Source organism: Pteropus vampyrus, unplaced genomic scaffold (assembly GCF_000151845.1).
Source record: "Pteropus vampyrus isolate Shadow unplaced genomic scaffold, Pvam_2.0 Scaffold303, whole genome shotgun sequence".
Taxonomy (NCBI): Eukaryota; Metazoa; Chordata; class Mammalia; order Chiroptera; family Pteropodidae; genus Pteropus; species Pteropus vampyrus.
This window is the reverse complement of record NW_011889084.1, coordinates 1,652,554-1,666,048: the sequence shown is the minus strand read 5'-3', so window position 1 is coordinate 1,666,048 and position 13,495 is coordinate 1,652,554.

The following is a 13,495-nucleotide window of genomic DNA, read 5'->3' as shown; positions in this document are numbered from 1 at the left end:
CTATGACTATTTTGTAACTACCAATTTGTACCTATTAATCTCCTCTTCTCTCCCCTATTACCCCACTCCCCAATCTGACAACCATCAAAAATATTCTGAGTCTATGAGCTTATTTCTGTTGTTTGTTTGTTTATCTTGTTCTCTAGATTCCACATATGACATTTGTCCTTTTCTGTCTGATTTACTCCACTCAGCACAATACCCTCTGTGTCCATCCATGTTGTTACAGATGGCAAGATGTCATTCTTTTTTATGGCTGAGTGATATTTCATTGTACATATATACCACCTCTTCTTTATCCGTCCATCCATTGATGGACACCCAGGATGCCTCCATATCTTGGCCACTGTAAATAATGATGCAATGGACACATGGATTCACATTCCCCTTCAAAGTAGTGTTTTGGGTTTTTTCAGATAAATACCCAGAAGTATTTATCTGAAGAGACAAAGTATCTTTGTCTCTTATTATAGCCTTTGTTTTAAAGTATATTTTGTCTGTTATAGGTACTGCTACCCCAGATGTTTTTTGTTTCCGTTTTCATGAAATGTCTATTTTCATCCCTTTACTTTTGGTTTTTGTGTGTCTTTTGATCTGAAATGAGTCTCTTGTAGGCAGTATATGTAAGGGTCTCGTATTTTATCCATTCAGCCACCCTCTTTTGATTGGCACATTTAATCCATTTACATTTAAAGTACTTGTTGCTAGATATGCAGTTATTGCCATTTTATTCATATTTTTTTTCTTTTTTTCTTCTTAAGTCCCTCTGACATTTCCTAGAATACCGGCTTGGTGATGATGAACTCCTTCAGCTTTTTCTTGTCTGGGAAGCTCTTTATCTGCCTTTGATTCTAACTGATAGTTTTGCTGGGTAAAGTAATCATGGTTGTAGGTAAATGCATTTCATCCCTTTGAGTATTTTCTGCCAATCCCTTCTGGCATGAAAAGTTTCTGTTGAGAAATAAACTTACAGTCTTATGGGAGCTCCATTGTAGGTAACTAACTGCTTTTTTTCCTGCTGCTTTTAAGATTGTCTCTTTGTCTTTAACCTTTGGCATTTTAATTATGACGTGTCTTGGTGTGGGCCTTTTTGGGTTTATTTTGTTTGGGACTCTCTGTGCTTCCTGGGCTTTTAAGTCTATTTCTTTTACCTAGGTTCATTGAGGTTAGGGAAGTATTCAGTCATTATTTTTTTTTCTTATTGATTTTTTTCAGTCATTTCTTGAAATAGGTTTTCAATTCCTTGCTTTCTCTCTCCTCTTTTTGGTACCTCTATGATGTGAATATTGGTACACTTGATGTTGTCCCAGAGGCCCCTTAAACTATCCTCATATTTTTAGATTCTTTTTTCTTGTTGCTGTTCTGATTGGGTGTTTTCTACTACCTTATCGTCTAAATCACTGCTTTGATTCTCTGCTTTGTCTAATCTACTCTTAATTCCTCCTAAGGTATTCATTTCAGTTATTATGTTCTTCATTTCTGACTGGTTATTTTTTATGTTTTCTATCTCAATTTTTATGTCCTATCTCTTTGTTAAAGTTCTCACTGAGTTCATCCACTTTTTCCCTGTTCATTCAGCATTTTTATAAGTGTTTTGAATTCTGCACCTGATAGATTGCTTGTTTCCATTTTGTTTAGTTCTTTTTCTGGAACTTCCTTCTGTTCCTTCATTTGGGACACGTTTCTGTTTCTTCCCATTTTGACTGCCTACTTGTGTTTGTATGTATGTACTAGGTAGGGCTGCTATGTCTCCCAGTCTTAGTAGAGTGGCCTTATGTAGTAGGTATGCTGTGGGTCCCAGTGGCACAATCTTCTCTGGTCGCCTGAGCTGGGTGCTCCAGTTATGTCCCTTGTATGGACTGTGTGTGCCCTCCTGTTGTAGTTGAACCTTGGTTACTGTTTGCACATCAATGGGAGGGATTGACCCTCAGGCTGATTGTTTGTGAGGACTGGCTGTGACAAGTGGAGGAGCTGTTGTGCAGGGGCTGACCCTACAGGGCAAGACTCACTTTATCAGGGCTCTGGTGCCTGTCCTGTATACCCTTTGGGTGTAATGTCCTCAGATGTGACACCAGGTGGTGGTCTGGCTCAGTCCGAAGCTGGCACTGGGTGTGCAGGTCTGGTCCTCCTTAGAGGGTCCCTGCCACAGGCCAAGTTCAACTGATGCCTATGCCCTGCCTGGGGCCACCTGACATGAGCCACCAAGCAATATGCAGATGGCCATCACCACATAGGACTTGGAAGTGCCTCAAGAAGCCAAGCTTCAAATCGAGGTTGGGTGCCGCTAGTGTTGGGCTTGGGGCTGCTCAGCAAGAGGTACAGGGCATGCCCAAGGCCAGATGCCACTTGTTTAGGTTTTGTGAACCTTTGAGAGATTTTAGGAAAGTCTGCAGCATGAGCCAAGACAGGCCATTTTTAAGGAAAATCCACTGGAAGCAACTTGAGTGGATCTGCATGTTGGGAGGGATGGGGTCTCAGGAAATCACTAAGGTGGGGTGACCAGTGATAACCAAGTTGATTGAGACTCAGATATGGTGCCTGCCTGCCTCTGCAAGCCAGGTCGGGGGGGACTCAACAAAGGAATAATGACCTCTGCCCACACTTCTGTCTGAGAGAAGCTGCCCCTCCAGTGCTCTCTCTGAAGCCAGATAACTCAGTTCCTCCTTGTGTGTCTCTTTCGAGCTGCTGCCCCAGCACTGGAGCCCAGAGTGAGTGGGTCTATCAGTGAATAAGATCGTCAGTGAATAAGGCTCCTTAAGAAGAAAGTCCTGTGGCCTTCTGTCTCACCTAGCCACAATTTCCACTGGTTTTTGCAGCCAGAAGTTGTGGGAACTTCTCTTCCAACACTGGAGCCCTGGGCTGGGGCTGGGGAGCCTGGAGTGGAGCTGGGACTCCTTGCTCCTTAAGGGGGACCTCCACAGTTGAGATATTTCTCCTGATTCTCAGTTGCCACACGCAGGTGTGGGACCAGCCCATTTAGCATCTCCTCCCCTTCTACCTAGTCTCAAGTTGGCCTCTTCTGTGTGTCCCCAGTTGTAGGACTTCTGTTCAGCTAGATTTCAGGTGACTTTCAATGATGGCTGTTCTGTAGTTTAGCTGTAATTCTGATGTGATTGTTAGAGGAGGTGAGCACAGCGTTTACCTACTCTGTCACCTTGACTGGAAGCCTCCAAGAGAGAAATGTTCTGATTAGGTTTTTAAACTATAGAAAACGTGCTTAAGACATGTCATTAAAACACTCACGTCCAAATACCCCTGTGGCTGGGGTGGGTAGGTGACTGCTAATGGGGACAGTTTTCTATTTCAAGGAAGATAGAAAAATCCCTTGAGGTAGATGGCCATGATGGTTGCACAGCATTGTGAATGTGCTAAATGACACTGAATTGTACACTTATAGTGATTACAATAGTAAATTTATGTTGTGTGTATTTTAACACACACACACACACACACACACACACACACACACACACACACACACACACACACGAAGTCCCTGGCACACATTGGCTGCATGTAAAGGGTAACCCAGCAAGGCCCTAGCCAGAGTCCACAGGGGCATTTTCCAGGGTTAGGTGGCTTCTGGAACCTCCTGGAACTCTCTGGCCCTCCTTTTTCATGTCTGCTCTGCACCTGGACTAGGCAGCTGTTTAAGGTGATACGCAGTCAGGGATTCTGGCCTCAATTTCCACCCAATTCCCTGAGGCCTGACCGCATGGCCTTGCATTCCTCAAGTGGCTTGTCTCTGAGCCTGGTGAGGAGATGGAGGCTGGGCTGGGAGCCCCTCTAGTCAGAGCTCAAGTCACAGAAATCACGACACCTGAACAGCTCGGCTGAGAGAGGAAGCAGGGGAAGGCTATGCCTGCCAGGGGATCCCCATCACTGACCAGAAGTGACAGTCTCTAGGGGAGGAAGTGTGGAGTAGTGGCTCCTGCTCAGGGGACTCTATGATCACTTTCTGGTAAAGGAGACAGAGCTCGATCCTGATGGGAGCTAAACCCAGATCAGGAAAGATTTACCCGCAACTACCCAGGAGGGTGAAGCCAAGTGAGGAGTCAGGACTAGAATGTGCAGTCCTAAGCTAGACAGGGGACCCCAACCTGGGGCCTTGACCAGACAGGGATCTCAGCTTATACTTACAAGTAGAGACTTTTTTTTTCCAATTGTTTCAAGGGATCTCAGGGATGGCAGGGCCCAGGTGGTAGGTCAGGGCTCACCTTCCTTATCTACAGCCTAGCTGGGCAGCGAGGGAATGAAGAGCATTCCCAGAACATCAAGAATCAAGCAATCACTGTGGCTGGTTGCCAATACCTGGAGAACCTCATATCCCTCAAATCCAACCATCTGCTTGACCCCCACCCTGACATCACTATAAAAACTTCCAGTTCTCTAGGCATAGCCCCCACCCCAGGAGCCGGTGGCTTCCTTCCCTGCCTCCATGCCTCTGAGACCTCTAGAGGATGGGTGCAGGTAGGAGGCCAAGTGGGTAGACCTGGGTGCAGCTCCAACCCAGTGATATACCAGTCAGATGGCACAAAGGTGCAAAGAGAAGTTGGAGTCTCTACTGAGCCCTTGGCAGATGTTTCTCCAGGTGAGGAGTGTCTTTGGAGAGCAGGAGGGGCAGGCCTCCACCTTCTGACCTGCCCTGGCCTCCCATTGTGGTTATTCCTGGGACTGGAGTGGCATGGACTCCCACCAGGTGAGGTTGTAGGGACAGAGCTAGCTCTGAGCCTGTGTGTGGGGTGGCATCCAGGTTCGTGCTTTCTCCAGTGTCCCTAGTCTTTGTAGTCGGGGAGACCTGGGTGAAGGCACCCCAGAGTGGGTAGCAACAGCATTTCCTGGCCGTGGCCATTGGGAAAGGCTTGGAAGGGCCATTCTTGCCCTGGATGCTGGGACTCCGACACCCTCTGCTCTTCTCTTCTCAGATTTGGCTCCCTCTTGCGCTCCTCATCCTTCCCTTCCTGGGAGAAAGGGGTCAATCTTGAGGCAAGGGTGCCTGAGAACCCAGACGCCCACTTGCTGGACACAGCCTGTGGCCTCTTTTAAATGAGGCAGTTCTCCGGCAGGGACATAGGGATCCTGCCATACCCAATCTCCCCACTTCAAGGTCTGTCCTGGGCCCTCAAATCATCCTGGCTCTTTCCTGCACAACTCTGGCCCCCAGGAGACAGGTCTGGGGTGGCAGTGATCACATTTAATCCAATCTGTTCTTGGAGTTTCGTAACGTCACACTCATGTAACCTTTATAACTTTCAAAGTCCTTCTCGCTGTGCACAGCTCAGGAGGAAACTGAGACCCAAGGCTGGGAACTAAGATGTCCTAACACCCCTACATGCCAGAAACCACATTCAAGGCTTTCCCATGTTTCACTCATGTACACTTCAAAATAACAGTGAGGGAGATTGTACTTACTAGTGAAGATTAAAAGTTGGCCTCATTCTCCAGCCTGAGAGCCACCTATCACACACAGGAACCACTTACATCTAAATTAATTTAAATTAAATAAGATTAAAAATTCAGCTTCTCAGTTACACGAAGACATTTCAAGAGCTCAATGGCCACATGAGGACAGTGGCTACTGCACTAGACAGCAGGTCAGAGGACACCTATCATCATAGAAAGTTCCGCTGGGCAGCACTGTTTGTGGTTCAGAAAGTCGACCACAGGTGATAGACTCTAGAGGTAGAGGTGAGAGGAGAGCCTCCCTTTCTAGGCCCCACTTGGCGGGGAGCTTGCTGGGCCAGTTGAGTCTGGTCTCTCCGTCAGTGAATGGCTTTAATCCTGAGGCCTGCGTTGCTGGGGGCATGGTGGCATCCCCCTGGCAGTGGCCCTGGCAGGTCAGCCTCAGAGAGTGGGGCCAGCATGTTTGTGGAGCCGGCCTCATCAGCCACCAGTGGGTGCTGAGTGCTACCCAGTGCATCTCCAGGTGAGCCCTGCTTCCCACACTCATGGAGGCCCCAGGCTGTGAGATTCCCAGGGCAGCTGGAAGGGAAAGAGAGTACCTTTCAGAGAGCACCTAGAACAGCCCTGACTCACAGGCCTTACTGCCCTTTAGAACCCCAGCAGGTGGCTCAGGTTTCCGAGGGCTGAGGTCGCTCTAGCACCTCGTTCTCTCCTCGGGAATTTGCCTCCGACGCTGGCCATTTTCTTCAAACCAGGAAAAAAATGAATTTTAATTATTGGACAATACTTACAAGTAGAGACTTTTTTTCCAATTGTTTTTATTGTGGTTAAATGTACATAACATAAAATTTACCATCGCAACCATTTTTAAGTATACAGTTCAGTGGCGTTAAATATGTTCACACTGTTGTGCAACCACCATTTATCCCCATAACTCTCTCCATCTTGTAAAACCGAAACTCCAATACTCATTCAACACTAACTCCCCATTCTTCCTTCCCCCAGACCTTGTCCTCTCCGTCTCAGCACTGCCTCCCCAGCTGTCTGTCTGGCCAGAAAGAGCCGGGCTTCGTCCACTCTGTCCGTCGCCAGCACAGGCCCTGCTGCTGGAGGGCTCTTGACAGTGAAAGGATAAAGCGTCTTATCCCACGAAGCTGGACTTTTATGCTTTCTCCCCGGCCAGGCTGCGTTTCTCGGGAGCAAGAATGCAACGGCAGGGCTGGCACCGTGTTTCCCATGCCCAGATCTGCCTCAGTGGGCCAGGGCTGAGCAGAAGATCCTCATGGGACTGAAGGAAGCACCCAGCCCACTGCCCTCTTCCACCGACAGCCAGTCTGGGCGGGGCCCATACCATCAGACTCTGTCCTCATATCCCATCATTTCTCTCCTGCTTCCGGAACAGCTCTGTGAATCCACAGGACCTGACTGTCCGGCTGGGAGAGTCCATCCTGTACAGCAATGCCCAGGACTCCACCTCTGTGGCAGTTGTGTCATCTGGCACCCCTCTTCCAAAAGGAATGCGCTGTAGGGCAGAGACATGGCCCTGCTGAAGCTGGCACCCCCTGTGCCCTTCTCCCTGTCAGATCAGTCTTTGGCCTTGCCCAGGTCTTACTTCCCTGAGGGTACCCACTGATGGGTGACTGGCTGAGGGGACATCAGGCAGAATGGTGGGTGAGGGGCTGGGGTTCAGGGCCAGAGGGAGATGCCCTGACGCAGAGCAGAAGGCACTGCCAGGGTGCATGAGCCAATCCAGACTTCTCTGTGCCCCTGACCTCACCCCCAAAGGCCTAGCCCAAGCCTTGTTCTGTACTACCTAGGCCTGCCTTGGACAGGCATCTGCCTCACTGTCCACATTATATGAACTGCCCCACCCCAAGGAGGGAACTCATTGGACCCCTGCTGCTCCTGGCTATTTCACAGAGAGCAGCAGGCACAGCTGAACACGCTGCCCAGCAGTCTCCGAAGGGCTCCTAAGACACCATCCCTTGTCCTACCCTGACTGTCCACCCTGCCCCAAGTGGCCCCTCCTGAGCCCCAGAGGCTGCAGGAGGTAGATGTACATGTCATTGGCCTGCAGAGCTGTCGCAGGTTCTATGACCTAGAGCCTATCACCAAAGAGATGCTGTGTGCCAGCTTCTTCCAAGGCCAAAAGGGCTTCTGCAAGGTCAGTCTCCTCTGATCAGTGCTTCTGTCCCTAATCCACCAAGAGGCCTGGTCCACTGGACCCTTCCGGGCCTCATTTCTCCCTTTAGTACAGTGGGGGTGAGAAAGCAGAGCCTCATTCACAGGGAATCGGTGATGTATGTGCCTTCTCTGTGCTTAGCAAAGGGCTTCTCAGGTCACCTCTCTAATCCTAATTGAGTCCACGAGGCAGGCTAGTTCCTGGGCTGTAGGCAGGGGCAGCACCTTATGATCCAGCTGCATGAGGCTGGGGACTCTGTCTCATGCCCAAATAACACCACACACAATAGTGTGTGGCTCAGAGCTGGAGCTTGATGAATACTTGTTGTAAGAATGAGTCCAGAGTCATCCTGATTCTGGCTGTCACGGGGACATGAGCAGGTGCTACAGGGGCAGAGGGACAGAATCCAGGCTCAGAGATGCCGTGCAACTCATAAGGGAGGCAGCAGACAACAGAGGGAGCATTCACGCTTGGAATAATAATAAAGCGATTGAATCTCAGCTCTTTTGTTTACTAGCTGTGTGACTTTCAGCATATTGCATGACATCTCTGAGCCTCAGAGTCTTCAACTGTTAAAAACAGAAAGGAGGCTGATACAGCTGATATGCAGGGCTGCCGGGGGGAACAGATCAAGGATGGAGACCCGGCCTCTCTACCAAGCCTGGCTGTTTAAAGCCCCAAAGGGCCTGCCCCTAGCATTCAGCCCCCTTGGTCCCCATGTTCCTTGACTTCAGTCAGTGAGAGCTCCCATCTCCTGCAGCATAAACCTGAGTCCTACTGGATCTCTTTGTTATTCTTGCTTCTTTCAGAGAGATTTCAGGGGACCCTGATCTGTCGGCTCCAAGACTGGTGCTGGTACAGGCAGCGATTGTGAACTTCAGCAGGGGCTGTGCTGAGCCTGGACTCCCGGGGGTACACCCCAAGGTCTCTGCCTACCAGCCCTGGATCCAGTGCCACGTGCTTCTGCTGGGGTATTTCTGCAGGAGCTGATGCCTCCCCAGGGCTCCACGTGACATTCTTGTATTATTTCTCCCAAGTTGCCTGTTTCTGTGCAACCTCTCTCTCCCGTCCTGCTGTCCCTGCCTCTCCCACCCACCCATCCCACCAGGCTGTGCTTCCTGTTCCAATCCCAGCCCTCTCTGGCAAGTAGAGAGCCGGAGCCCATGTCCTGACTTTAGGGGAAAGAACGTGGGAGGATGGCCAGTTTGACTTGCACCTGTTTAAGGCAAAGTGCTGGGGCCAGGATGGAAGCACAAGTTGGGGGATCCTGGAAAGTCAGCCCCCACCTGTAAAGAGTAAATGCTTTAACCTGCACCTCTGGCCTGTTCATTTGAACCCTCAGGGAGGGGCTACAGGACCCACAGTTTTCCCAGCAGACACCCTGCAGGGTGCACTGTGTGCTGGTGGTCTGCCAGGGGAGGAAGGGTGTGGGTTGTGGGGAGTGTGTAGGTAGGGAGGGGGCAGGTGTGGCCAGGGCAGCTCTCAAAGCAGAGGCTTAACACTCCCCCTAGGCAGGGTCAGCTATGTAATTTGCAGGGTCCCTCGTCTAGAAGGCGGGAAACAAAGGCGGGAAACAACTTTTTCCCATTATTTTAGAATTTCTCTCTCCTAGCTCCCCAGGGCGTGGAACACCCCACCCCCCGCCCGGGGTCCAGCCCCAACCAGAGCCCAGAGCGCAGCCAGGCAATTGGGAAGCAGGCCTTCCTTACCCAGGACCTCCCTCAGACACAATGATTACGCTTTTCAAGACTGAACACAGGAGCCCTCCCGAGCGGGGGGCCCTGTTCGCGCCCTGTGACGCTGGCCTTGCTCCAGGCCACTCATGGCTCAGACCCTGGCGCCCCCAGGCACAGGCGGTGACCTCTCCGCTCAGCTCTTCCTAAGCTCTTCCCAACACCGACCTCAACCGCAGCCGCGTGGTGCATGGCCCGTGGTGCACACAAAGCCACTAGCGCCCCTTCCTACGCCTCTCCCGCGTGGCCCACGTCAGCGGCCCTGCCTTACGCCTCCACCAGCGCCGGTGGCTGCTGCAAGATCCCAAGTTCAGCTGGCAACCTGGGTGCTGAGCTAGGCAACCTGCTAGAGTGCGCTGGGAACCATTCAAAGAGCCCGGGCTAGCGCACGCCGGCCACTCCTGATTGGTCGAGGGCCTCCGCGTCTGTGCGCCCGCTCCCTCCCATTAGTGGCCTGGGAAGGAGGACGGCTCGCATTGACTGCAGGCCGCGATGACATCATGGGGCCGCTTTTCATGCGACCTCGGGTACCCGCCCAGGGGCCAACGGCTCCCTGAATCCCCAGGCCTTTGGCTGGAATCCTCTGATCCCACAGGCCAGGGTGCAAAGGATGGGGGTGTCTGGGCTCCGTGTGTCTGGGGGTACCGGCACCCTTAGGCCAGGGATCACGGCTCAGGTGGCCCAAGGGTCGGGATTTCGAGGGTTGGTGCTGGGGCTCTCACCACCTCTCCACTTATTTCCTATGCTCCTGCCAGGCACAGACTAGGAAGAGAGTCCAAGGGGATCTTCCTAAGTCTTGCGGGGTGGGCACTAGGGGCCCCAGGTTCCTGGGTCTAGACAAGGCCGAAAGGAGCTTCAGGTGGGGACTTGTGGCTTTGGAGTTGACTGTTGGAACCTCCAGGCTCCTCTTGTCTCCTGTCTGTGTTTCATCTCCCCTCTACTGCCCTGCGTCCTTTGCAGAGGGTGTGCCCTGGCTCCAGTGTCCTATTTCGGCATGGGAAGGCCTCTCTCCCCTCCCTGGATTCTTCCAGGGTCTTTTATTTTTACTTTTATTTTTTTATGTTTTTCTTCTTAAAAAAGTCCCTCTAACATTTCCTGTAATGCTGGCTTGGTGGTGATAAATTGCTTTAGCTTATTTTTGTCTGGGAAGCTCTTTATCTGTCCTTCAACTCTACATGATAGCTTTGCTGAGTAAAGTATTCTTGGATGTAGATCCTGGATCTCCATCCTGTTGAAAATTTTTTGCCAAGCCCTTCTGTCCTGCATAGTTTCTTTTGAGAAATTGGCTGCCAGTCTTATGGGTGTTCCTTTATAAGTAACTATCTGTTTTTCTCCTGCTGCTTTTAATAATCTTTCTTTGTATTTAAGCTTTGGCATTTTAATTATGATGTGTCTTGGTGTGGGCCTCTTTGGATCTCTGATTTTTGGGATTCTCTGAGCTTTCTGGGGTTTTATGTCCATTTCCTTCACCAGGTTAGGAAAGTTTTCCATCATTATTTCTTCAAACAGCTGTTCAATATCTTGTTTTCCTTTAAGTACACCAATCAGATGAATATTTTAACCCTTATAGTGTCCCATATGCTCCTTAAATTATTTTCATAGTCTTGGCATCTTATCTCTTGCCATTCTGATTGAGTGTCCTTAGCTTTCCCATCCTCTAGATGGGTCATTTGATCCTTTTCTTTATTCACTCTGTTTATTCCTTTGTTTATTCCATTTAATATACTTCTCATCTCAGATAATGTGTTCTTCATTTCAGACTGGTTCTCTTTTATAATTTCCATTTCCATTTTTATGTTTTTTATCTCTTTGTTGAAGTTCTCACTGAATTTATCTACACTTCCCGAAAGTTCATTGAGCATCTTTATAACTAGTGTTTTGAACTCTGCATCTGTTAGATTACTTGACTCCATTATATTTGGATCTCTGTTCTGTTCTTTCATATGGTTTCTGCTTCTTTGTCTTCCCATTTTGGCTGCCTTTCTGCATCTGTTTCTATGTACTAAGCAAAGCTCCTAAGTATCCCGGTCTTATTAGTGTGGATTTGTGAAGTCGGTGTCCAGTGGTACAGCCCTGAGAGGCGTTCAGCTGCAGGCCAAATTTAGCTCAAGTCTCTGCCTCTCCAGGGCCACCTGTTAAGATTCAGCAAGCACTCTACAGATGCTGTGCTTATAGTTGCCTCAAAAGGCCACACCAGAAACTGAGGCCAGCTGCCTCCAGTGTGAGTACAGGCGCTACTTAGCAAGGAGCACCTGACTCGCTGAGGATATACCTAGATGTGTCTTGGTATTACATAGCTGACCCTATCTAGGGGGAGTGTTAAGCCTCTGTCTTGGGTGGGGCTGTGAGTTGGTGGAGGTGGGGTTTCAGGGCATCCTCTGGGCAGAGAGACCTCTGTTATCCAGTTTGATGACATCAAGGCTATGGCGGTGCTGTGTCTGCGCACTGGGAGGTGGTAGGGCTCAACAGGGAACAATGGATACTTTGGTGCTTCTGTACAGAGTGAGTCTCGCCTAGGCCCTCACTCCGACAATGTCTCCCTGTAAGTCCCTGGTGCCCCTTGCACATAGCCATATTGGCGCTGGTGCTCAGAGTGAGCAGGTCCGTCACCGCGAAAATATGCTCGCAGACGCAGCACCTTTAAGAGGTGTCTGCCGCTGCCACAGCCTCCTTCTCACTCAGCTGCTCGGGACCGGGTAGCCCGTGATCTCACCCCGTCTTACCTTCTGCCATTGCAAGGTGCTTTCTTGGATTTCTCCATAGTTGTATGGCTTGCTCATCTATATCCCAGGTGATTTTTCCTTGTTGCTCACTCCTTGTTTCCATTACAACTTTGATTTGGTCACCAGAGGGATGAACAAAGCCTCTATCATTTACGCCATTTTTTTTCCCTCCAATATGTACAAGTTTTTGTACAGTCACGTGGTTTCCTCTCTCAGGTATCTTATTTTGAATTACAGTACAGTAGTCCCCACCATCCACAGTTTCAGTTACTTGTAGTCAACTGCTGTCCAAAAACATAGTAAAGAATGTCTGTTAGTCTCATATTCACTTACATAGTTCTTTCCAAATGTAGCTAAAATCATAGCACAATCATGGGATCTCCAGGGTCTTTATTGAAGACCCTCTGGGACTCCATCCCCCCTGACCCCAAACCTAAAAATTGTGGTGGAGAGGCAAGGATACCATAGTTGAACAGCTGGCCTGACCTTGGGAATCCCATGTGCAAACGTTTGCTTTTTGGATGCGAGAATGAGGGTTCTCTGAAGGCAGTCCTTGGGTCAGGAGCTTGTGGATCTTGAGCACCCCTATCCCTTTGCTCCCACTGTCTACCGTGTGGCCTCAGAAAGGTAACTTCCCCACTAGTCCCCAGTCTTCCTGTTAATGCAAGGATAGTAGGCTAGATGCTTTAACTTAGCTCCTGGAGATCTAACCTGAACCCCCAGCTCCTTCTCCCTGGGTTCTTAGTGCAACTCAAATCCCTGCAATTCATTCAGTCCAGGAGGGGAGCCTGCATGAGAGAGGGTGAGGAAGGAGGAGTGAGAGAGGGAGGTGCTTACACACTTGCATGCATGCTTGCACCTCATATACACAGATCTGGCCAGGAAATGAGACACCTGGATTCCCCCATGTTACCACTGCCCCAAACACAGGGGATGGCGGGCAAAGCCAGTCCCTGGCCTTCCCCTTTTCCCAGAGTCTCTCTCTGGCCCTGCACCCTGTGGGACCTGGGGTCTCCTTACCCAGCCTGTGGAGCCAGGCTCCCATTGAGACACTGCTGCTGCTGTCACTCAGGTCACCTCTCCTCATTAGGGTGCAGGCATAGGCACTGCAAGTGAGTGTCTCCCATCATCTTTGTCACACCCTTCTTGGGAGCCAATTGCTGTTATGAACTGCGCAAGGGTTTGGGAGGAAGGGGAGATGAGGTCGGCTGGTGGAAGTGGGCTGGGAGAAGTCCAGGAGCAAGCCAGAGTGAGCAGCGAGGATGGCTTAAGCACCCTGAAGGATTTCTCCTGGGTGGGGCCAAAGTCATAGAGAGCCAGTCTAGGACTGAAAGTCTAGAAATTAGGAAGGAAGAAGGAAGGGACATCCACCAGTATGAGGACTGCTCACTGCTCCAGACCCTTTGTATGCGGGCACACTCATCCACCACACTCCAAAGAAGCAGCACTTTCAT